The sequence below is a fragment of the Lolium perenne genome, chromosome 7 (genome assembly GCF_019359855.2).
Source record: "Lolium perenne isolate Kyuss_39 chromosome 7, Kyuss_2.0, whole genome shotgun sequence".
In the NCBI taxonomy this organism is placed as follows: domain Eukaryota; kingdom Viridiplantae; phylum Streptophyta; class Magnoliopsida; order Poales; family Poaceae; genus Lolium; species Lolium perenne.
In genome coordinates, this window is record NC_067250.2 from 219,479,601 (window position 1) to 219,503,590 (window position 23,990).

Genomic DNA, 23,990 nt, shown 5'->3' on the forward strand with positions numbered 1-23,990 from the left:
GGCAAACGACGTGGGAACACTCCTGATCCCGCCGCCTTCTGATCAACTAGATTTTGATGTGCGCCTTGGCGCACGACCCCGTGAAGGTTGTACCTATGTTTTATTTTGTATATATTTGTAAACAATGAAAATAAGCAAGCATTAAATAAATAGTGAATAAGGGAAGAATTATGAGTTGAGGATGAGGAGCAAAAGAACACAATATCATGCAGATTAAACACAACAACAAATTAGAGAAATACACTAAATATAAGTGTCAAAAGTAAGACAATTATAGTGTACTTCCCTCATTCGTTCAATCTTGAAAGCTTAACTCTTTGCATCTCTTTATCATATATACATTCATCGTCCCATCTCTTTAGCATTTTCCGGCTTCGATGGGATCAGTTCAAAAGGCTCGAATTGCATTGTGTTTCAACTCAAAACTTACTGCGACAGGCAAGAGCAGGAGATAACACTGGGCAAGAAGCACATTCACCTCTACAGGTAAAACAAGTACTATAACTTTAAGACCCTGTTATAGTCTCAAAGTGTCAGCTTGAGTATCTACTAAGCATAAAATTCAAAAATATAAGAGAACAACAATGAGAGAAACAGAAAAGTATTCCTCAAGCCCAGAGTGCTAAAATGGAGCAATTCATTCAGCTTTCAGAAACACCACTGCTCCAAACTTCCAAATGGGATTGATCATCGCATTTGCGTGGGACTCGTAACTTTTGTCATCTATAACTAACAAATTATTGCAGCGGTTCTTCCGCTTGATCATCGAATTCATTCATGTGGTGCAGGAGATACTTTGCAGCCAGCTGCTCGTCCTTCTTGCACGCAAAGAAAACCTCTAGAACCAGGTTGTGATTCAAGCCCCACTTGTTCAAGCTGCATATAAACAACCAAGTACAATGGTATGACAAGGGCGGCTCTGTGCCTAAGTAAGTCATGCGGATCAAATTGGACATAATTTAAAGATTGGGCCGTGTCACGGAGAGAGCCATTGAGGGAGGGAGAAGAGAGAGAACCTGAGGAAATAGGTGACATAGGCATCCCCAATGGGCCTGCCGAAGATAGTACCCGGGGTTTACTGAAGGCCCACTACTCGAAGAATAAGAAGATTCGGAAGCCCAAGATATTGTTAAGGAAAGATAGAGTTGTAATAGGAAGCATTATTTGTAATCTTGCTGGATAAGTTAGAAACCTTCCCGGACTCTGTAACTTGTAACAAAACGAATCCCTCGGCTCCACCTCCTATATAAGGGGGAGTCGAGGGACGAAGAAATCATCGAATCATTGTCTCTCAAACCCTAGTTTTCATAATCGTCGAGTACTTTTCGGCTGAAACCTTCGAGATCTACTTGCCCTCTACTTCCAACTAAACCCTAGTCTACAATCCGTAGGCATTGACAAGTTAATCCCTTGTCAATTGGCGCCGTCTGTGGGGACTAGAGGCGTCAACGATCTGATCTCGATGGCACGTTCAAGATCATCGACTTCATCAACAGCAAGCAACGCGATGGATCGAGGTAAACAGATCGCAACTGGTCCTGTCGATTTTGTTCCTCACCCGCCCTCCCGTTTGGATGCATATGCGTATCTGGAGGAGCCTATGGAGATGACGTTCGGAAGATTTCACTTTCGCGTCGAGAAAGAGGGAGCGTATCGTGTCGAAATTCCGATCTCGTCGGGATTATCGGCGGTCGATTCCGATTTTTCGAACTCTACATCGTCAATCGAGTCAGGAGAGGAAGAAACTTCGTCGTCACGCTTAATCAGCACTAGGGCAAGAGAAAAGCTCGCCAAGATCTTCAGCGACATGTCGCTTGAGTCATCTGCGGACTCCTATATAAGCGATGACTCAAGCAGTGTCGACAGCTTCAACTTCATCGACAAATCCACTACAGTGGGCAAGGTCTTCGCCAATCTTCATGATGGTGTCACCAAACCCAGCATAGATCTGAATACAAAGTATCATCAGATCTATGTCATCGGAGAGCCAAGCCGTGACCAGGAGGAAACATCTGAGGCTTTCGACGATTTGGGAAATCCATATGTCGATCCCTCTGATTTGCGACGAGGCTTAGGCAACAAATATATCGGGTCACAGCCGCAAGATAGAGTTCAACTTCCACAAGCAGCATGGGATAGAGCCGCAAGAGCTATGGATGGCTCAGAACCAATGGCCACCACAGCCACGCCAGAAGAGTTACAAGCATATCAATATAGGCTCGCACGAGCTGCAAGGGAATTGGAAAAACAGACAATTGCTTTAAACAGAAGAAGGGAGGCAGCCTCTGCATCAAGTAGGCGAAGGGCAGAGCTGAGTCGACAATCTAGAACTTCGGGTGATAGCCACAGGAAAGCTCGGAATAGAGCAAGATCAAGGTTACAAAACGTACCTGAGGGAGAAAGAGAGCACTTGGTTCAAAACCTCGACATGTCTTTTATGTCGATAGACACGAGAGGGAACATCATCCCCACACTACAAGGAAAAGGCCTATTGCCGGCGCACCAAAAAAGCCTATTACCGGTGCACTTAGAGCCCGCCGGTGGGAACAGGCCGGTGATAATCGCTTATTGCCGGCGCACCAGTTGGTGCGCCGGTGGTAACTCGTGTTATCCCCGGTGCACCTGTCTTGTTCGCCGGCGGTAGGTTATACAAGAAAACAAAAAAAATCAAATCTAGATCTAGATCTAGATCTAGATCTAGATCTAGATCTAGATCTAGCTAATCAGTGGTTGTCGTCTCTGCGCCGGTGTAGGAGGTACAGGAGGTGCAGGATGATGGCGGAAGCTCCCGAGGTCATCGTGTCGGTGTAGGAGGAGGAGGAGTAGGCCGGAGGTGGAGGAGCCCGGAGTAGGTGGGGGAGCCCGGAGTTGATGGAGGTGGCCGGAGTTGGAGGAGGAGGCCGGAGGTGGTGGAGGAGGCTGGACGTGGTGGCGGAGGCCGGACGTGGTGGAGGAGGCCGGAGGTGTTGGAGGAGGCCGGAGGACGTTGTGGCCGTCGGTGGCCATCGTGGCCGTCGGTGCAGTAAAGGTCGCCGGAGTAGCTCACCGCAGTAGCTCGATGTAGTAGATGAGGAGGAGGAGGAGGAGGAAAAGAGAAGGAAAATGTGAAAGTGAGGAGCACAGGCAGGTGTGGAGTATATATATACCATAGGTTACTGCCGGCGCACCAAGTAGGGTGGTGCGCCGGGGGTATTTTTTTTCTTTTTTTCTCCCAAATCTTAAATCTGAAAAAAGTCCTGTTTCTGTTTTGAATTTGACGAATCCATTTTTTCTCCAAACGGCCGTAGGCGGTTGAATTCGAATGGGAAATTTCGAGTAGATCGATTTTGATATAAAAAAGTTTTTCATCGGAGGTCGTATGCAACCAGAAATCCCGTTTTACCGAAAGATGACGCCATTTTGCATAATACATCGAAATTCAAATTTTCAATTTTTTACTAAAACTAGATCACATATTACATGGGCATTTCAAAGGATTTTATTTTTTGAATTTTCTATCATTTTCTATTATTTTTTCGAAAACTGAAAAGGCGATTCCCGGGGGGGGGGGGGGGGGGGGTGGAGAGAAAAATTAGGCAGCTTAGCCCCGGCGCACCTCTATGGTGGTGCGCTGGTGGTAAATTATCTACCACCGGCGCACCACCATAGAGGTGCGCCGGGGGTAAGCTGCCCATAATTTTTGGTTCCGGCCAGATCTCTTCGAATTTTATCCCCGGCGCACTAATTTTTTTTGTGCGCCGGCAGTATAGGTCCATCGCCGGCGCGGCGCTTATTTGGTGCGCCGGCAACAAGTTCCACCGGCGCATGCCTATGGTGGTGCGCCGGCACCACTTGCCTCCACCTATAGGCCTTTTCCTAGTAGTGCCAAGACACCAAAAGCTGGGTATATGGCGACACAAGCTTTCATCCTTGCATCTAGGCCACCCCCAGGAGATCCAAGGGAGGCATTGTATAACATGGCAATGGCAGGAGTTGGAGCCATGGGAACGGCGTTTGCATCAACACCTCCCGAAGGAGCAGCAAGGCAAAATAGTCCACGACCTGCGACAGCAACAACAGCAGCTCCAGAAGGACCAAGTGGAGCAAGGGACACGGCAGCACAAGCAAGGATCGACAGAGCGCGACAAAGCAGAAGGGAACATCGGCATTCCCCAGAGCTAAACGACGAGGATATGTGCGGTCTGCCATGCTTCACGAGAAGAGTCCGAAAAACTCGAGTCCCTTCGGGATTCAAGTTGCCTGATAACTTCAAGAAATTCGACGGCCTTCAAGATCCAGAGGATTGGCTAGTTGATTATCTCGAGACAGTGAAGCTCACAGGAGGAACCAGAGCAACAGCTATGCAAAGCATCCAGGTGTATTTGAGTGGAGCTGCGCGATCTTGGATAAAGAAACTTCCTCCAGGATCTATCGACAGCTGGGATAGCTTCGAGGACGTGTTCGTCAAGAACTTCCGGTCCACATGCAAAAAACCTGCGTCATTAGAGGAACTGAGGGCGTGCCGACAAAAGCCAGACGAGCCAATGAGAAAGTATATCCAAAGGTGGAATATCATCAAAAACTTGGCAGAAAACATATCTGACGAGAGAGCAATAGATGCGTTTGTCGCAGGAATCAGGCGTGGAGATTTTGTCGAGGACTTGGGGAGGACCAATCCAAAGACAGTATCTGCACTAATGGAAATAGCAAACAGATGGGCAGATGGAGAAGATGCTGTTCACAACAAACGGCATAGGTCGCCAGAGGAAGACCGCGGTCGAAATTATCAACCAAGACGACGATTTCCTCGACAGTACTCGAGCTATGATGCTCCAGGACAAATCTCGGCTGGCTTCCGAGCAAGCGCCGGAGGAAACAACAGAGATGATTACCAGAGAAGCAATGAGCAACGAGGCGACAATAGAGATGACTCTCGAAATAATAGGCAAAATAGCGGGCCAAGGTTCCAGAGGCCTTTCGCGTCTCCCGAAGAGATGATGAACGGGCCGTGTCAAATGCATTTTTTCCTCGATAGCAACGGAAAGAGACAGTCAGGACATCTGCAAAAGGATTGTCGAAATTTCCAGGCAATGCTAAGGTGGGCAGGGCATGCTAATGCTCAAGCAGCACATAAAAATCCTCGAGAACCCAGGAGTGAGATTCACTTGCCACCTCCTCCCGCGATTACGGACGAAAATCGACACCAGCTCAGAATAGCGGCAGCACCTGCACCACCGCCTTATGTTGATCCTAACTCTAACGGAGCGGTCTCGATGATTCAGAAAGGAAGGCCATCCAATAGAGCTCAGAAAGTAATCTCTCGACAGGTGTTCATGGCAGAAAAAATTCCTCCACCAACAGTCGAGTATCTTAATTGGTCCGGGCAAGACATTGGCTTCACCATAGCGGATCATCCACAGCAAGTTCCTCGACCAGGGCAATCAGCATTCATACTACCGGCAGTTATCGCAGGGTTCGACGTATCTCGCGTGTTCATAGATGGCGGCAGCAGCTTAAACCTTATGTACGCAGATACATTAAGGAAGATGAACATATCCCTGGCAAACCTGAAGCCAACAGACACGAGATTCCATGGTATCACACCAGAGAAGCCAAGTTACCCGCTGGGGAAGATTAATCTCGACGTTCAGTTTGGGACCCAAGAAAATTACAGAATCGAGAGGCTGGAGTTTGAAGTCGTAGATTTCCCATCACAGTACCACGCTCTGTTGGGACGACCAGCATATGCTAGGTTTATGGCGGTACCACATTATACGTACCTGTTGTGGAGGATGCCTGGACCTAAGGGACCAATCACAGTCAAAGGAAGCTTTGCCCTAGCCGATAAGTGTGATAAGGATTTCCATCGACTGTCAGAAACTTTCGGGATGCAAGCAGAGTATATGGCGTCAAGGCTTACGACTGACTACGACGTGCTGCCATATGTGGGCAGGCCAAATAAAGAATCAACTTTCAATACTGGGAAAAATTCTAAGGAGGTGCAGATTCACCCGACAGACCCGAAAAAGACGACGTCCATCGCAAACGACATGGACCTCGCATAGGAAAGCGCGCTCGTCGAGTTCCTCCGTGAGAACTGGAAAATCTTCGCATGGTGTCCAGCTGACATGCCAGGAGTACCCAGGGAACTTGCCGAGCACCACCTAAACTTGGATCCATTGGCGAGACCAATCAATCAACCTTTGCGGCGTTTCTCGGAACCAAACCGCAAGGCTATGCTGTCAGAAATTGATCGACTAAGAGAAGCTAGTTTTATTAAGGAGCTGCACACAGAGGCCACATGGGTAGCCAATCCAGTATTGGTACCGAAGAAAAACACTAAAGTCCTTCGCATGTGCGTCGACTTTACGTGTCTCAATAAACATTGTCCAAAGGATCACTTTCCCCTCTCGAGGATCGACCAAATTATCGACTCCACGGCAGGATGTGAACGTCTTTCCTTCCTGTACGCATATTCTGGTTATAACCAGATTAGATTGAAAGAAGAAGATGAAGTCAAAATAGCGTTCATTACACCATACGGCATGTTTTGCTATAGAACAATGCCTTTTGGTCTGAAAAACGCGGGAGCAACATGCCAGAGGATGATGCAGAAGTGTTTGGCGACACAGATTGGAAAAAATGTGCAAGTATACATCGACGATGTCGTCATAACGTCAAAAAAGGGGACGACGCTGATCGAGGATCTCAAGGAAACTTTCGACAACCTCGACAAATTCTGCCTCAAGCTGAACCCGACGAAGTGTTCCTTCGGCATCCCAGCAGGAGAACTTCTTGGGTTTTTAGTTTCAGCAAAAGGGATTGAGGCAAATCCCGACAAAATACAAGCTATCGTAACAACGAGGAAGCCAACAAAGTTGAAAGAAATACAGCAACTAACTGGGCGAGTCGCAGCTTTAAGCAGATTCGTCGCCAGGCTGGGAGAAAAAGCGTTACCGTTCTACGCTTTAATAAAGCAAGGAGAGAAATTTCAGTGGCATGAAGAAGCCGATAGAGCTTTCGAGGATCTGAAACGCACAATCTCGACACCACCAATCTTGGTGGCGCCGAAAGAAAAGGAACCTCTCCTGCTTTACATCGCAGCCACACCCCAGGTGGTTAGCACGGTGCTAGTCGTCGAAAGAGAAGAAGAAGGAAAACTCCATGGAGTGCAAAGGCCGGTATATTTCATCAGTGAAGTTTTATCGCCTTCCAAACAGCGGTACCTGCAGTACCAGAAACTGGCATATGGAGTGATTACAACAGCAAGAAAGTTGCGCCATTATTTTTCGGCACACCCGATAATAGTGGTCAATGAAGCACCTCTTTCAAATATACTGAACAATCCAGAAGCTACAGGGCGTGTCTCCCTTTGGGGCATAGAACTTTCCCCTCGGGACATCACATATGAAAAAAGAAAGGCAATCAAGTCGCAAGTTTTGCCAGATTTCATCGCAGAGTGGATGGAGCTGCAAAATACAGGACCCCCAGATTTATCGAGAACTTGGACCATGAACTTCGATGGATCCAAGAGAGTAGAAGGAGCTGGCGCAGGGGTAATACTCATATCACCCGAAGGCGGCAAATTAAAGTATGTCCTACGGATGACGTTCCCAAACGCATCTAACAATGAAGCAGAATATGAGGCTCTCATACACGGGATGAAGATGGCGAAAGCTTGTGGCGCAACTCGACTAAAAATCTTTGGCGACTCATAGTTGGTAGCTCAGCAGGTTATGAACCAATGTGACGCAGTCAATGATAGCATGATAGCATATAAGGAAGTGTACAATGAGCTTGAGAAGTTATTTGATGGATGCGAAGTAAATCACATCAGTAGGCTGAGCAATGATGAAGCCGACGTTCTCGCAAACATCGGGTCGCAGTGCCTTGCGATACCACCAGGAGTGTTTTGGGAAGAAACAGCTGAGAGATCCACAAAGCCAAAGAAGGCGCAGAAGAAAACGAGGGAGGAGAAAATTTCGGTGCCTCTCAAAGAAGTTCCAGACGAAGAAGAGGACCAGGAGCTGGTGATGATGATAGAAGTTCCATGGATGCAAGCGTACATATCGTATATCCTAAGGAAAGAAATACCCGAAGATCCAGTTGAAGCAAGGCGAGTTATTCGGCGATCCAAAGCCTTCACCGTGGTCAAAGGGGAATTATAAAAGCAAAGTATTTCGGGCGTGCTGCAAAGATGCGTTACACCCGAAGAAGGAAGGAAAATCCTAAAAGACGTACACGAAGGAATATGCGGTCACCACGCAAGCAGTCGAGCTATCGCAGCCAAGGTCTTTCGGGCTGGATTTTACTGGTTGTCAACGATTGAGGACGCAAAAGAGATCGTACGAACCTGCGATGCGTGCCAAAGATTTGCCGCAAAACCCCACTCTCCGGCGGCAGAGCTGATGCCAATACCATTGTCTTGGCCGTTTGCCCAATGGGGACTCGATATGGTGGGAAAATTGCATAAAGTTTCGCCAGGAGGATACGAGTACATGTTAGTTGCTGTCGATAAATTCACCAAGTGGATAGAAGCAAAGCCGATAAATTCACCAGATGGAGAATCAGCAGTCAAATTCGTAAAGGGCATCGTTTTTCGATTTGGAGTACCTCACAGCATCGTCATAGACAATGGTAGTAACTTTACGTCCAAGGAATTCAAGGAATACTGCGCGGAAGTGGGCATCAAATTGCACTTTGCGTCAGTTGGGCACCCGCAAACCAATGGCCAAGTCGAGAAAGCCAATGGTATCATCACCAATGGTATTAAAAAGCGTCTGCTGGGACCACTTGAAAAGGCTCGACATACTTGGCCAGAAGAATTGCCAAGTGTTTTGTGGAGTATCCGAACAACACCAAATACGGCAACACAAGAAACTCCGTTCTTCCTCGTCCACGGAGCTGAGGCAGTACTGCCAATTGAGATAGAGCATGATTCTCCAAGAGTGACAGAGTATGACGAGGAAACTTCAAGAAAGGCTTTGGAGGACGACGTAGATGCACTCGACGAAGCTCGAGATGAAGTACTTTCACGAGTTACCAAGTACCAACAGGACCTCAAAAACTACCACAGTCGACGGTTGAGGCCAAGATCTTTCCAGGTTGGAGATTTGGTCCTACGGCTAAATCAAAAAAGTACTGAAAAGCTCGAGTCGCCATGGCTAGGCCCTTACATCGTCACAGAAGTAATCGAAGGAGGTGCATATAGGATCAAGGACAAGAAGACAGGGGTTCCCGAGAAAAACCCCTGGAACGTGGCGCAGCTCAGGCGTTTCTACGCTTAGAGTCGAAATATAGTCCTCCTCTGTAAAAATACAATGTACTGAAACGCCAGCGAGTTTTCAGACGCACTCTTTTCCTTTTCAGGGCACCGAGTGGGGCTGGAAAGGTTTTTAATGAGGCGGGCTCGCGGTGCTGCAATATAATAAAGATAGTGGAGATATACTTCTTATTCTTCGACACGCTCGGGGGCTAAATGCGTTCAAGTTACAAGATATACACAATATAGATGAACTCGACTTACCGAAATATTTCGCTTTGGTACAAAAATACCTCGCAAAATAGAACATCGGGGGCTAACACCCATAAACATAGTTTACTCATCAAAATTCTATTGCTTTGGTCTGGAAACCTCACAACAAAAACGTCGCCACCAAGACACTCGGGGGCTTGGCGATCAAAAATAGAAACAATATATAGTTGACAGCTTTACAATATAGATCATATTTACAAATAGACAAAGACGAACCAATAAAAAATACAGCAAAGGCAAAACCCTCAGTGGATACCTAACACATGGTCTATGGTTATTCGTTCATTGGAAGCGCGAGTACTATGCTCGGCATAGCTACCCTTCACGAAGAACTCAGCATCCATCCGAAGAAGTTCATCCATCATATCTTCGGCTACAGGAGTCACAAGATCATCAATTTTGCCCATGTTTCTTTTCCTCTTTGACATCTTGGCCAGGCACTTGGAAACAATTTGATTCATGGGCAATTTTGGATAACAAATCTTTATCATCATCATAGCAAATCTTGCGCCGGCAGAGAGTTGAGCTCGCACGAAGCCATGGATTCGAGGAGCATCTCGAAATTTTTCCATCAAATCAGGAAGAGTTTCCGGCATCTTGTTGCGCGGAAACATGGTTCCATAAACTAAAAACAAGGTCTTCGTACAGAAGTCAAGGAAATCACGGACCTGAGCCGCGCGATCTTGGAATCTGACAATTTGGCGGGTACGTTCAGGAGTAACCCAGAAGTTAGAACCATGCTGTGCAGCAAGTCTGAGTAGAACACTGGCTCGAGCTTCTACGCGTTGATCTTCGGCAGCAGTATCCAAAAATGAGCCTGCTCCAGCGGAGAAATTATTAAGGGAATAGCAAGAATTACATCAAGTATGGTTTTGCACAGGAAGCATACCTGTCATGTCCAGGCTGGCGTCATTCATTAGTTGAAGCATATAATTTTCTCGAGAAGAAGCTTCGGTAGCCTCAGCAACCGCGGCATCCTTTGCAGCAATAGCATCCTGAGCTTGTTGAAGAGCGAATTTTTCTCTCTCCGAAGATCTTCGAGACTGTTCCAGTAGCACAAGCATTTGTTTCTTCATAGATTGTAGTTGTTGGCGAAGTTCTTGCAAATCTTGCGACATATGTCTACTCGAAGAACCTTCGATGAGGTTATCATCGACAAGTGTTTTCTTCGAGAAGGAGGAAGCAGGAGAAGTGTCGGCAGGATGAGGATTGGCAGAGTAGTTATCAAATATCAACTGGAAAAGAAAATTTCAATATCAAATGATCGCGCAAAATAGAATTCCATTGACCTTCAGGAAATTTACATGGATATTACAGAAGGAGTTCTTCAAAGGCACTACTAAGATAATTGTCGCCAAAGCTAATATGGTGACAATAGCAAAAGAAACAGAAAAAATAAAGAAAGAAAAAGAAGGGGCATTCAACTAGACCTCCGGCTTCGACGAGCTAGGAGTCGAAGTTGGCTTGATTCCGAGATAGGCCAGGATTTTCTTCGTGTTGGGCTTTGCCGCCCTGATCAGCGTTCGCCACTTTGTGGTCTCCATCTCTTCTGTGTCGCCAACCTTCGTCCAGTCGATAGTTTGCTTGCTGTCAGCAACCAAGGCGACAGTGCTTTCGACAGCAATCTTCATGTTTTCTTGCCGCATCTTCTGTTCAAGATCTTCTGGTGGATTGAAGTCCTTGGCAAGAGCAAGAAAAGTCTTGGGTTCCGTTTTCTTCGGAAAGAAGTAGGGGAACAACCGTGACAATCCTGCGCCAGCCTGTTCAATGCCTTCACGAGTTTCTGTTCCATGAAACTCAAGGACAGAGAGTGCGTCGAGAAGAGGATCGTTGTCGGGATCTTCAAGCTCAAATTCTTGGTTTGTTTTACCTGTCGAAGAAAATATATGTTGGTCGACAAGCAAGTAAAGAAAAGTAAGTCTAAAGAGGACAGAATAGATCGACAAACTTACTGACAAAGCGTCGATTCTGCGAGTTCAAGCGCTTGATGATCGATTTTTCACGAGCAGCCTGTGCGGCCTTATGCTCGTTCAAAGAAGTCTCGGCATCATGAAGTCTTTTCTGCAGAACTTCGACACCAGCAGCTTCTGCCTTGGTCTTCTCAGCCTCTACTTTAGCTTTGCCAGCATCAAGTTCGGCCTTCTTGCGAGCCGCCTCACTTTGCTCTAATTTTTGAGCAAGCGTGTCGGCAAGTTTGTTGGCCTCCGCAAGTTTTTCTGCCAAAATAGATAAAAATAGTCAAAATAGCGATAAAACAGGAGTAAGAAGTCATGAACAAAGGCAAGCAAGGAGTCAATACCTTCGGTTTTGCTGGCATACTCACGGTACCCAATGAATTGGGCACCAATGCAAATAAGCTCTTTGATCATAGGATATCAAAGAAGGATAAAGAAAGAGAACGTCGGTACGGGAAAAATATGATGGCACAAAGAAGCAAACAGAGGAAATATAGACAATGACAGCAAGAAATTAAAGACTTACATCATCCAGAAGAGGACTCGAGGAGCTGCCCAATTGTAGGGCAGGCTCCGTGATTGTTTCAACCCTTGTCCTTTTTGGTGAAGGGACAAGGGGGCTTGAAGGAGGAGTAGGAGCGTCGAGGTTTTGTTGAGGAGGCGAAGATTCTTCTCCTTCAACGTGCACCTCAGAAACAACCAGAGTGTGCGACGTACTCGTTCGAGCAGTCGCATCAAAAGCTGGTACTTCTTCCTCGTCACAACTACGATTAAATGGCGGCAGCATAAAAAGCAAGATAGACAAAACTCTTCGAGTACAAAAATAAGGGGAAGTAAAAGGTGACTTACGAGCTGATGAGGGTCTCAAGGTATGGATCAAAAGCTGCCTTCCGGCGTGAAGGAGCAGCTTCTTCGGCTTTGGAGGTGCCGGAATCTTCGACTTCATTCCTCTTCCTTTTGTTCTTTGGAGAAACAGCAGGAGGAGGAGACTGTGCCGAGGTGGTACCCTCGGATTCCGCTTCCTTTTCAGAGGATCCCGCAGATTTTCGAGAACCTGCGGGATCACTATCAGGGACAGGAGCATCTTGGCTGTCTTCAACGACAACAGCTCGTTCTTCGACTTCTCCATCTTCAGGAAGGGGAGGAAGCGAGACAAGGTCTGGATGGTTCTATATGAAAACAAGGAGAAGGGTTAGCAAAAGAATTGTGCAAAGGATGATAAATGAAAATGGGCAAAGTCGACAAAGGTTACCTCGGGGAGCGCATTTGTGGCGCTGTATGGTTTTACGCGACAAGAAGAAGGGACATGATCTTTTTTGCTGAGGGAGGAGATTTTTCGGACAAGTTTCTCTAAGTCCTTGACCTCTAAATTCACCGACAACCGATCCGCATCCTTGTCGTCAGCATACTTCCAGAGAGGGTATTTGCGAGCCTGAAGGGGCTGCACTCTGATTCTAAGGAAATACGCCGTGATTTGGATACCTGACAGTTCTTTGCCGCGAGTGTTTTGCAACTCGTGGATGCGAGCCATCAGTGCCTCTGTCGATATTTTTTCTTCCTCGGTAGCCTCTGCATCCCAGGAGCGGCGGCGATAGATTTTCTCGGCACCGTCGAAAGGAGGAATGTTGTCTTCAGCACATCCATGATTCTCCTCCTGAATGTACAGCCACTTCTTGCGCCACCCTTGAACTGAGTCAGGGAATTTGACGTCGAAGTAATCGACTTCGGGGCGAACGGAGATAACAACGCCGCCTATATTATAGGCGATATTGGGAGAGCCATTGCGGCGACAAAAGAAAATGCGCTTCCATAGCGCCCAGTTAGGCTGGACGCCAAGGAAGGCCTCGCAGAGGGTGATGAAAATGGAAATGTGGAGGATAGAATTGGGCGTGAGATGGTGAAGTTGCAGACCATAAACGAAAAGCAATCCTCGAAGGAAAGGATGAATGGGGGCAGAAAGGCCGCGGATGAGATGGTCGATAAAACTTACCCGATACCCCATTGGAGGGGTTGGGTAGCTTTCTTCACTAGGGAAGCACAGCGCCTTGGGCTTCTTGCTGATCCCCAGTTTCTTCAAGAGGTTGATGTCCTGGGTGGAGATTTTGGACCTCTCCCACTCTGCGCTTCCCAGATCTACGGCAGCCATCGACGATTCCGGCGTGCTGTGTTTGATCAACCTACGCGGTGGCATTAACAATGGCGCAGGAATGCAGCTTGGAGAAGATGAGCTCAGGGAGTTGTGGGGCGCAGGAGGAAGTTTTGCAGAGGAGAGCAGGAGAACGGTGCGAGCGGAAGTGCCCGAGGAAGAAGAAGAAGGGGATCTTATATAGAGGTGCGGCGAAGCGGCGGACCGTTGGATGGAAAAACTGTGCGGCAGATGATAACCACGTGGAATAGGGGTAAAAAAGTACTTTAACCCTGGAGAAGTTACAGTACGTGCGCCAGGAAAAGCGGAGGACGTGTGTCCCCCACTTGCACGACCTGTCAAGGTAATGGGTAACTTGGGCCCGCAAGGCAGTGGAAGAGGACTTCTCGCGATTTCAGGACTTGCAATCATGGCTATCGTCAGCATTAACGTCACTTTAGCAGAAGAAAAGTTCGACTCATCAGCTTCATAAAATAAGGCGATAGGAAAAAATATTGGAGAGCCTTTGATCAAATACAAGTTTTTGATCAAATGCTTGGGGGCTACTTTGAAAAAAATGAAAAGATCAAGAAAGACAAAATAGAAATGGCGTGAGCCTATGATCAAATACAAATATTTGTTCATAGCCTCGGGGGCTACTCCCATCGGGAGCGCTGTTCGCGCACCCGAGAAATTTTAAAACTTCGAGAGAGAAAGAAAATATAGCAGCATAAGGCGTGGAGCCTACACTCAAGCACAAGTCCTTGGCTGTAGCCTCGGGGGCTACTCCCATCGGGAACGCTGTTCGCGTGCCCGATGAAATTATTAAAAAAAAAAAGAGAAGAAAAGAGAAGAAAGAAAGATGGAGAAAAAGAAGAAGAAAAAAGTGAGCATATTTCGAGTTATATGCATAACTGTACATATACTCCCATCGGGAGAGCAATATAAGTCATCCGTTGACTCAATAAAATGTGCCATTCCAACAGCCGAATAAGCACTCGACAATATATTCTCAGAACGCCAAAGTTGCGATCAATTTCTGAATGCCGCAAATTTGCGAAGGTAAGACCCCAAATCCGTTCTGTGTGGCGTGACGCCGTCTCTGACGTCGGTTTGCTACTTTTATCCGTATCAACAGATACGAAGAAAAATCCTAATGGACGCGTTAGGTACCCGATAAATATGACTGGGACTCGACAGAATGGTAAGACCTTAAGCGGCACCTGTCGAAGTTTACACCAGTATCCCGAGATCATGTCCAGGGACGTGATCTTGAAGTAGGTTTTTGCGGATTGCCACTAGAGCAGTTAACTAGTACCTGATCCGTCAGATGAACTAGCCCCAATTACCATTATCCCTGTACAATATAGAAATTCATAAGAAGAAATATAGAGAAGTTTTAAAGTTGTCGAGTAAAAATAAACAGTGGAGATTTTCCCTGACTCTACGATTCAAGCAAAATCTCGGGGGCTACTGACATAGGCATCCCCAATGGGCCTGCCGAAGATAGTACCCGGGGTTTACTGAAGGCCCACTACTCGAAGAATAAGAAGATTCGGAAGCCCAAGATATTGTTAAGGAAAGATAGAGTTGTAATAGGAAGCATTATTTGTAATCTTGCGGGATAAGTTAGAAACTTTCCCGGACTCTGTAAATTGTAACAAAACGAATCCCTCGGCTCCACCTCCTATATAAGGGGGAGTCTAGGGACGAAGAAATCATCGAATCATTGTCTCTCAAACCCTAGTTTTCATAATCGTCGAGTACTTTTCGGCTGAAACCTTCGAGATCTACTTGCCCTCTACTTCCAACTAAACCCTAGTCTACAATCCGTAGGCATTGACAAGTTAATCCCTTGTCAATAGGTCCAAGGGATTAGCACCGGGTCCTGATGGAGGGAACTACAGCTTACTGTGGAGCCTGAACTGGGTCAGTTTATTGGCCACTTGCAGAAGGTTCATGGGATGCAAAAGGGGCTCTGCTTGCTCTGGAATCCCCTATATCAAAAGAAAAAACGGTATTAGAGTAAATAACAGTGGAACCATTTTGTCTGAAAGTTATACCAGAACAAGAACTGAAGTTTGGCACATATGAACTAAAAAAGAGAGAACCCATGCAATCATTGTTTGGTAAAGTAGTGAACAACAGTATGTTTCATTAAAATAAATAAAACCCCAGAAAGATTGAAGTAATCTTAAATGATCAACAGAAGTTCAGTCAAATTTAGTCACAGAAAAAGAAGGTAAGGGATGTCCGATCATACCATCCCTATACATATTTAGGACAATGTATTGCATATGCACCTCAAGTGTAAGTATTATTATTACACTAATATCTGAGTTTGCAGAGCTGGCCCAAATGAAGTCATCCAACTTCTAGTTTGCATGACATACAACAATACTTGTATAAATTCCATTGATTTAGGCAAGGAAAACTAAGGAATAGCAAGTTGTCCATAAGCGGGAATCAGAGGAGGCGGAGGCTAAATCTGCACTTGATGGTATCAAGATTGCAACCAACCTAGGGCACACAAAAATTGTCCTGGAGCTTGACTGCTCGGCTGCGGCAAAGAATCTTCGCTAGCAAGAACCTGATAGATCAAAACACTCGAACATGTATGAGGAAGCCAAGAAGACCCTGAAGGCCTTCCAGGATCATACGATTTTCCTAGTCAAAAGAGATTCTAATAGATGTGATGATGCTCTTGCAAAGCATGCCAGGTCTTCTGGTGTCTCTTTCCTAGTCAAAAGGGAGCTTGTAACTGAACATAATTTCTCGGGTTTCCCCAGCTATTGTAAGCGCTCTTTCACTCAAAAAAAAGCAAGCTGTCCATAAGCATGCTGATGTAAGCATGCAATTAACTAATGTTATCTACATATCTGAACGAGCCACAATAAATATCTTTCCATGGAGGGTTCGCTGAAAATAAATAGAAATTTGAGAATGTGCACTTTAAACCGAAAGGAAGCTGCAGGATATAGAAAATAACATGTATTATGATAGCCAACATGTTACTTGTATACCCTTTTTTCTCAATTCAGTTCATAATTTTTGTAATGTTGTAGGCATTCCAGAAAAGAGTGAATCCATCAGGATATCCCACTCTGGTCATCAATCATATCAGTGTTTCCTTTCCTGCAAGTCCAATATCAGTAAGCTCCAGCTTCTTATGGTTCGTGGTAACTGTAATAAACAAAATTTGCCAGCACAAGTAATCTAAGATTGTGATAGTACAAAACTATCACTAACGTGACAGAACTTGTGTTACAGAATGCAACTACTACAATTAGGCAACGGAAAGTGTAAAGATTTTGCAACAGAGTTTGAAGGAGATATATTGGGAATAGAAACATGGAAAGGAAATAGAGCACATATTGTGGATATGCCCTGAATATTCAAGAACCAGATGCATTGCATGGTTATAGGGGGGATTTTCAATTGTGAAACAACTGATGGAAGTACTGAGTACATGCAGATTGCTGATTTCAACGACGATATATGCACAAATAGCATTGCAAAAGAGCAGCTCCAAGAAAACGTAGGATTCTAAAAGAAAACTTATATAAGATAAATGAGCTAACGGAATAGGAAGGTGCATAGAAGCAAATCATATTAACCATGTAATTAAGAAATGAGAAACAAAAATTGTCATATTAAGCAATGAGAAACAATAAGGTAGTGTGAAGCAACCTTTTGTCATGACAAACAAAAATTGTATAAATTTCCATGCTAAATTAAACAATGAAGTGCGCAACAGGGGGTATATAGAAACAATTAACTATCTAAAATATGTTGAAAACTATGTCTGAAAAGACCTTGTTTCAGATGCCTTCAGATGATATCAGCAAAGTGGTGTGCATGCAGAGGTGCAAAAGAAGGAATTGACCCTCATGGCAAATGAAATCAATGTACATTTTTTTGTAGAGGGAGAAGATATGGGCATGGACTAAGTTTCAGGCATTGAGGTATAAATTTCCTTATTTTTTTATTGAAATCCTGTTGTTCAAATTCTAGGCTCACCAGTGACTTTCTTCATTGCCAAATTGGAATTAATCAGACTCAGTTGCTAATTATACAAGGGAATCGGAATCCTTATGAAGCACAAAACGTGTTCTTTTATGCACTGGCTACTTTCTGATACTGAAAAGTATTGTCAAGCATATATGTCTCAAGTCAAGTAATTGGTCTTTGATCAAATGTCCGATGTGTAGAATTATGCTGAAGATCTCACAACATAATGGTTCCTCTCTTAATTTCATACTCTAATACAAAGCAAAATAAACAGAAAGGGCGCTTGCTATAGTTATTGGACGCGTTTTCGATGCTATATTTAGGTAATAAACAAAAGAGGCAACCAGCAGATCAATTAATAGGAAGTATATAACTAATTAGCTAAAATTCCAAGGAATAAAATATCTAATTATATGTCCACTAAAACCTTTGCATCATAAACAATTTTTTATCTTCATCTACTATGTACATTGCTGGCTATAATCCTAGAGGAGCTGAAATGTAACATGAATTCGAAACATGAGGGGCTAGAGAATGACCCCAACCACACCCAGAGAAATCATTTCACGGGAACAAAAGCAGGTACTGCGAAAGAAATATCATAGGTAAAGAAGAAAAAAATCAAGGAAGGGAGATACAATAAAGCACATACTTGCTGGCTTGCAGCTTATTTTGAGTCACAGCTGGAGATAGATAAATGTATGCTTTGAAATCATGCTTACACTAAACTACATGTGGACAGTGGACACTGGATACACATATGGTGGATTTCTCTCCTTCTCCGTAACCCTGACAGCAGAACAGAATAGAGCACAGTAAACAATTGAGATGTGAGGAGTAGGAGAACATGGGGTATATTAATTAACAGCAAGTGACGTCGCCCTTAGTTAGATGCTGGTGCAACAGACATGGTTATCCAAGAAAACGAATCTCGGACAAAATATAAAGGATGCACTTTAGTGTTGAAAGAGTAATCAATTTACATTCAAACTTCGACATCAACATAGCGTTTTGTTAGTCAGCATTGAGCATTAAACGACCAAAAAAGGAATGAAGAACTTGTATAGCCACAGTCTAGCGCTTAGTAATAAGAGGGAAAAAAACACTTATGCGGCAGCAAATATTCATGAATTTTGTCCTTAGATACAGACTGCGGGATTTCAGGATTTTCTACACAATATCTCGACTCGTGCAACTAATAATATATTGCCTGCAAAGCCTAGAAAGGAAGGTGCAAATGAGCACCTAACGAAGCATATCAAACTAACAAATGACGCCAAGTGAAAATCTAGTGCACCAGCCTTCACCAATGACCCTACATCAGAGGAGGCTATTAAACTCAGTTAGCAGCAGGTGCACAGTGTACTTGCATTGCCTGATCAACTAATTGCCTGAAATTAATAACAGCAGATCAATTTTAGATCTGAGGCTTCGACTTAGTCCTGTCTCCCTTCTCTCAAGTAGAGTTGACACCAAAATCTTGGCTATTTCTAAAATATATTAAAGGAGCTGACCGTGTAAATGTTAACTGCACAAGTGGACTGATAAAAATAAAAAATGAGAGCATGCATACAAGTAAAGTACTAATAGTAAAACAAATGCAACTGCCACGGCAGCGTCCAACAGATGCTCCTCTTTGAGATCCATGCATCCGCACAGTGTGGGCTTGGGTGGTATGTTCTCCATCCAATGCTAAAAATGAAACAATCATCTATTAGCCACAATAATTACTGTCTATTGTTTAACAAACCATCAAAAATCAGCCGTGTAGTTGACAAAACCCAAATTAGTAAGATGAACAAAACAGATAGCAACATTTAGGAAATCCAATTGCTAGGAAATAGTGACATAATTAACTGACCAGATCCGAATTCAGCTTACCTTGTGACATAAGTCAGACAAAAAAAAATCACTTCAGTAGAATGCATCAGGCCATCCTAAGATCTAATCTCACATCGATCAAGATGAGATGTGGGGTGTCACAGGGCACGTAGTGCAGCACCAATCACATGTTGTAATTAAGTATTGCTTCTTCTTCTCTTGTGATAGCCACCTATCTTCCGCAAAGAAGCTAGCAACAATCACTTCCGGCTCCTTCACGTCTCTGCCTACTCCATTCTCTTCTCCTTAAATAGCACACATAGTAATCTAAGGACAGATCTCAAGGAAAAATCTCAGGATCTTGAAGAAATAAACAATAGTGGAAAAAGACATGAATCACATGGGGAGAAGGAGATGATTCACGGATGGAGCATGAGGAAATTACCTAGGGTTTCGAGTTTTTTGTCACCAACAACATGGAGATGAGGGAATCCCCAACGCCACCCCATCTCTTGACGAGCTCCACCTTTTCCCCTTCCCAAGCTGTTGAGAGAGAGAGAGAGAGAGAGAGCAGCATCAGACTGTGGAGTGGAGATGCGGCAGGGGGTAGCAGCAGTAAGTGGAGGCAATGCTTGATCTAGTCCAACACCCCATTTTTTACCTTGTTTGTGTCGGCCGAACGGGAGCTAGGGCAGCCGCCGGCGAGCGTGGGTGGGTCGCGGCCGAGCGGGAGGTAGGGCAGCCGCCGCGAGCGGCCTAGGTCGATTCCGGCTCTCTCAGGACGATTCCTTCGGCGAGGATGAATCTGACGGCGACGATGTACTTCTCCCACGCTCAGCTGGGCACGGGAAAGGCCGCCTGTCGCCCGCGCCGGCGATTCCAGAGGAACGCGGTGGAGGCGCAGGATTGGGGGAGAGTCACGCGCGGGGATTGGGAGAGACCGTGGCCGGGCCGGGCGGGCTTTTTACCGACCCATGGATAAAAAGTGGGTCTGCGGGAGGGCCTCAGCGTCCTGGACCCGGCCGAGATCGCGCCACGTCAGCTCGATCGAACGGCCCAAAATCTAAGCGCCTGTGAGGCCTCCTATGGGGGCATCATATACAACTTTAGATACAAAAAGAGACAAGAGCACACAATGTTTTTTATCCAGGTTCAAGAGCTATCACGATCTAACAACCCTACATCCTGCTACGTGGATTGATTAGCAATGAACCGGATGAACATTGGGCCGAGAAGAATGTACACTCCTTCGTGGGTGGGAACAGGCTTCCATGCGCTCCTCTGCTCCTACGATATACCTTTCAACTTTGGTTTTACCCTAGTTGGACAATTCATCGAGAGATATCCGTGGTATTTCCACGTCTATTCTACAAATAAGTTGTCTATTCTACAAATAAGTCATTATTTACGTGTGATTGATCTATTGATTGTGTTTTTGTTCATCATTTGCATGGAAATTATTAATTTTGCAACGAGTTAATTAAATAAAGAACATACAATTTCTTTCCCTCGGCTCCGCTCATGTGTGGGCGCGAGCAGGTCAAACCTGACCGATGCCTCCCCTTCCCCCTCCGACGTAATTAGAGGAAGCCGCCGGGCGCGGCCCGAGCGGTGTGGGTGGAGACACCCTTCTTCTACCGCCCCTCCCGGCCCGAGCGGCGCTAGCGGCGACACCCTTCTTCTACCACCCCCTCCAGTTTTAGGGAGCTTGCAGGGCTATCTCCGTCGGGTTGTGCAGCTCGGGAGGCGAGGGCGGGGCTTCACGACCGAGGAGCGAAGTCACTATGGCGATGGCTTCCAGCTACGCGGCAGCTGCCCGACATAGATCTGGGCATTCGAGCGCCCATCTGGGCCACACCGGGCCATCCTTCCCATGACGGCGTTGCTTCAAGGATATGGTGGTTATGGGAGATCGATGCATGAGACATATGGTGGTGATAGAGGTCGGCCTGTTGCGACATGGCGACGGGGTTTACAAGCTCGATATGGTCCCGGGCAGACCCTCTTGGAATGGTGTGCCTCCCCGGGGGTTTCATAGGTCCAATGGGCCCGGCCGGAGCCAACTGGTACTAATGTGTCCTGATGGTCCGTCCTTTGATTACTGCCTAGGTGGTGGAGGCATTTCCCTCCCGAGCGGCCGCGGTACTGCTGATCCCGATTCAAGCTTCCATTAACCTCTGTCATGCTGGCCTTGTGGCGGTAGCTTTGGTGAGACAAAGATAGCGGCTTCATAAACGTAGAGGCACATGCTGGCGGGCGGCGAGTTTGGTGGTGTTGAGACTTCGACCTTGCGGGGCTCTTCAGTAGTGGATCGTCCGGGCTTATGGATAGGGTTTTTAGGGAGAAATTCTTGTCGGCTCGCCCGACACCGAGTGGTGCCGCCTTCGGGTGTCACCATGCCTTCCTAGAGGGTGTCGTGGCTACCCTTTGCCCACTTCTCTTTCTGTGGCAGGGGAAACCCTAGCCTCCCTTCTAAAAATTGTTGACTTGGCGTTCCGATGCTAGGAGCGTGCATGGCGGAACTTCTTCGGAAGCGCAGCGATTGGGGTCACCTTTGCTTAGTCGATCTGTCCAGTTGTTTCTTCTTCTTTTCTTTTGGCCTTGTGTTTGTTGCTGCTAGAGCATTTATTTGTTTCGAGACTCGTTGTATCATGTGGTTGCAATATTTATAGAGCGGGACCAAAGCCTGCTTCGAGAAGATAAAGAACAAACCCATACAATTTTTTGTTTATTTTTTTGATACCAACCATGTTTGTGCTTCAATATATAATATAATGTTTCTAGTCTCTCCATAGTTTCTTAATTTGATTAGTTACTTCTTACCATAACCAAGGACCCGTACCAATATAAGTACCCTAATAGTATTTTTTCATGGAAGTTCATTTTATTTGGTTATTATTAAATTCAAAGTTTATTTATGAGATGGTAAAATAAGTTGCCCTTTTACCAGTACAATTGGAAAAACAATTCACCATTTTCCATATTTCTTCTAGCATATTAGAAAAAAAATATCGTCATCGGATTAACCACAATTTACACTACTATTTTTCTCATAAATTTTCTATGAATTCATCAATGTACAAACAATTATTACCTCTGTTTCAAAATATAAGCCTTATTAGAAAGCTAATTTAGCTTTTAAAAATGCTTACGTTTACAACGTATTGGTAATGGTAGCAAAGTACTTCATAAAGAAATATTTCTTTTTGCCCCAGCAAGGCACCGTACTTCGCCGATGATTGTTTTGGAAAAGAAGATTCACGAAAAAGAATTTTCTGGATCTAAATTTGCAAGTCAAACACTAATTACCAAGATAAAAGAAAGGGTCTAATTATTCCTTAGTCGACTATGAACTAACTTTATTCTCACTTAGATAAAGTCATCAAAAATCTTGACTAATCCGAATCACGATGCAAATTAAATAGTGTAAAACTTGGTTGAGCACGAAGCTAGTTGGTCGTCGGTGCGACGAAGCCCCGGTGAACTTAACAAAGGAGAGAAGACAATCAAGAAGATGTTTCATGCTTGTCGTACAATTTTTTTTTGAAACGAGGTAAAAGCTCTGCCTTTCATTGATATAGGAGAAAAGAGTTGGCCCGTTTATGAGGAAAACTGGCCAAAAAACCGTTACAACACGACACCACACGCCAGCCCCGAGGCTGCGCTCCACACGGGTCGACGACTAACCAGGTAAACACCACACCTCAATGCAACATGCGGAGGCGAAAAGACCGGAGCCACCACTCGAACTACCACACCAACCCCGAGGCCGCGTCCCACCTGGCCGAAGACGAACCCGCCTCCGCCGAACCGCCAAAACACTCCACAAACCCTTCTGACCAGTGGACGTACAAAGCGAGGCCCCAAGAGGCAAAGCAACACAAGAGCGTCGCCCACGCCCAATCCCATGAGGGATCTAGGGTTTCCCCCGGAGAGCCCGGGCGGAGATCAAGAGACACCCGCTTCGACGACGCCTTCAAGAAGGATGCGGCTCCCAAGGGCGTCACCGTCGTCGGTCCTGGTTGACCGCCAAGACAAAGCTTTCGCCTTGCAAAGAGTCCCAAGAAACTCGCGCCCGCCCAAAAAAGGACGGACACAGACCACCACCTGCATCCTGCAAAGTACTTCATAAAGAAATATTTCTTTATGCCCCAGCAAGGCACCGTACTTCGCCGATGATTGTTTAGGAAAAGCAGATTCACCGAAAAAGAACTTTCCGGATCTAAACTTGCAAGTCAAACACTAATAACCAAGAGAAAAGAAAGGGTCTAATTATTTCTTAGTCGACTATGAACTAGCTTTATTCTCACTTAGATAAAGTCATCTAATCTTGATTAATCCAAATCAGGATGCAAATTAAATGGCGTAAAACTTGGTTAAGCACGAAGCTAATTGGTCGATCGGTGCGACCAGCCCAGGTGAACTTAACAAAGGAGAGAAGACAATCGAGAAGATGCTTCATGCTTCATGCTTCATGGTTGTCGTCGTGGATAAATGAACGAGAAGTAGCATCGATGCTAAAGTGATCACCATGCATTGACGTAAAATTGAACTAGTGTTTACA

General features: G+C 45.5%; 2 long non-coding RNA genes across 8 annotated transcripts; one reads left to right on the forward strand and one right to left on the reverse strand.

Annotated features, from left to right (window-relative positions):
- The first annotated feature begins 892 nt into the window (after positions 1–892).
- On the forward strand, positions 893–15,555 carry LOC127321375 (uncharacterized). The gene is made up of 2 exons (XR_007864002.2): positions 893–1,028; positions 15,460–15,555. It is a non-coding gene; the product is annotated as an uncharacterized lncRNA (long non-coding RNA).
- Positions 15,455–20,339, reverse strand: LOC127321373 (uncharacterized). Of its 7 annotated transcripts, none has more exons than XR_011748032.1 (4): positions 19,872–20,024; positions 19,487–19,753; positions 16,115–19,297; positions 15,455–15,591 (listed from the first exon to the last, which is right to left on the reverse strand). It is a non-coding gene; the product is annotated as an uncharacterized lncRNA (long non-coding RNA). The 7 variants fall into 7 exon arrangements; XR_011748031.1 differs by adding an exon at positions 20,088–20,339 and having other exon boundaries at positions 15,461–19,297; positions 19,487–19,731; positions 19,872–19,969; XR_011748029.1 differs by adding an exon at positions 20,088–20,339 and having other exon boundaries at positions 15,461–19,297; positions 19,872–19,969.
- Between the last annotated feature and the right edge of the window lie 3,651 nt (positions 20,340–23,990).